This window comes from Etheostoma spectabile, chromosome 5, assembly GCF_008692095.1.
Source record: "Etheostoma spectabile isolate EspeVRDwgs_2016 chromosome 5, UIUC_Espe_1.0, whole genome shotgun sequence".
Taxonomy (NCBI): domain Eukaryota; kingdom Metazoa; phylum Chordata; class Actinopteri; order Perciformes; family Percidae; genus Etheostoma; species Etheostoma spectabile.
In genome coordinates, this window is record NC_045737.1 from 5,248,254 (window position 1) to 5,250,342 (window position 2,089).

Genomic DNA, 2,089 nt, shown 5'->3' on the forward strand with positions numbered 1-2,089 from the left:
GGTTTTTGACCATCGTCCACATGACCAAATGTCCCTTCTTTATGCAATGGATGCTGCATGCCAAGACATCACAGCTGAACACTGCCAGGGGTGGATAAGTACCAAGAGTCTCGAAGCAGCGGAGAATGTCCGACCATCTGTTCGTGTACTCAGCTGAAACACTGGGTTCTGCAGCAGGACAACTGATCCTAAACACCAGCAAGTCCACACCGAATGGCTGAAGAAAACAAATGAAGACTTTGGAGTGGCCTAACCAAAGTCCTGACCTGAATCCTATTGAGATGTTGTGGTATGACCTAAAAAGGCCGTTCATGCTCGCAAAACCCTCTAATGTAACTGAATTAGGACAATTCTGCAAAGATGAGTGGGCCAAATTTCCTCCAGACGCTGTAAAAGCCTCATGCACGTTATTGCAAACGCTTGGGTTGCAGTTGTTGCTGCTAAGGGTGGCCCAACCAGTTATTGTTTAGGGGGCAATCACTTTTTCACACAGGCCATGATGGTTTGGTTTTTTTTTCACCTTTAATAACACCTTCATTTACAATTGCATTTTGTGTTTACTTGTGTTGTCCTTGACTATTGTTTAAATTGGTTGATGTTCCGAAACACTTAAGTGTGACAAACATGCAAAGAACAGAAATGAGGAAGGGGGCAAACACTTTTTCACACCACTGTAACACTATGTTCTAAACCTACCTAACAGGCTCAAGTCAAAGTAGACAACTATTCATATTGTGAATTGAAAAACAAATATTCCCTGTCTATTCCATTGCTAATGAAAACAGCTTATTGAAGCTAGCAACTGATGAAATCACAGCTGATTCCCATCTAGGAAGCACACTGTGTTGAGGTTCTTTCAATCACCACAATCATGTCCTGAAAGAGGACCTTTGGGCTGGTCCTGGCTGAAAAGGAACAATTTAAAGCAACACAAAGAAAGAAGGAAAGAAATGCTTGCACGAGGGTGAGGAAGAATACCAGGCAAGGAAGAGGAGTTAGAATGCGTGGTGGGCTCAAAGAAGGACAGAGCTAGGGTAACTGATCAAAAAAGAGCTACAATCATTGGCCATTCATAAACCACAGGCTATCATCAGAGAGCCTGGTGAACGAGAAAGTCAAATATCAGCCGACACAGTGGCATCTACTGTCCGTATTTTCAGAGAAACCAACAGGTAGGATATGGCTTCTCCTACAGCAAGTGTAAATACTGTAAATTACCATTTACAGTATTAGAGTTCTTATGCCTGGACATTTAGTCCAGAGTTGTAGAGGACAACCTTGTCTTGGGAACATGGCAGCAATCAGCATAACACCATTTCTCTGACTCTAGCTAAACCAGAGTCAGATGAAACAACTGTAAAAGTTCCTTTTGAAAGGAACAGTACGCATCAAAGAATTCGTCACCAAATCGTCCAGGTAGGTTATGCAATACGTCATTACTGTAAACTACTCTATAAACCTGGATTACATTAGGACATACAATAATAACAGTAACAGCACGCGATTGCATCAACCTGTGGTCTAATTACTTTCAGAGAGTCATGGATTGGGGCCAATGAGTCCCACACGAATTTCTATTTGACGAGGCTGGCTTCAACTTGGTGAAAAGGTGTCCGCCGTGGGAGAACATAGTTGGAAAAGGGCCACAGTTACCGTGCCAGAGAGAGGTAACATCACCATGTGCGCCGCAATCTCCAACAATGGTGCACTCCTCAATAAATGTGAGATTGGCCCTTATAACACAGAACGCCTTCTTCTGTTTTAGAAACCTGCACGAAAGACTGGTGCCAGAGTAGAAAGGGGCCAGTGGGAACCACTTGCCAACTATGTGATCACAGGGGACAATGTGGCATTCCCCATTCCCGCACGATCACAGCCTGGTTTGACACCCATCCTTTCCTCAACCCCATTGAGAGTTTTTCTCAGCCTGGAGATGGAGGTTTTGACCATCGTCCACATGACCAAATGTCCTTCTTTATGCAATGGATGCTGCATGCCAAGACATCACAGCTGAACACTGCCAGGGGTGGATAAGGCATGCAAAAAGATTCTTCCCACGATGCCTTGCCAGAGAAGATATCAGGTGTTA

General features: G+C 44.0%; 1 protein-coding gene across 1 annotated transcript in view; it reads right to left on the minus strand.

The window, feature by feature from the left end:
* Window positions 1–877: 877 nt before the first annotated feature.
* fem1c (fem-1 homolog c) overlaps window positions 878–2,089 on the minus strand; it is a 19,585-nt gene continuing 18,373 nt past the window's right edge. The window contains exon 7 of the transcript XR_004332010.1: window positions 878–888. The gene's annotated coding sequence lies outside the window, so the exon portion shown is untranslated. The remainder of the gene's footprint in view (window positions 889–2,089) is intronic.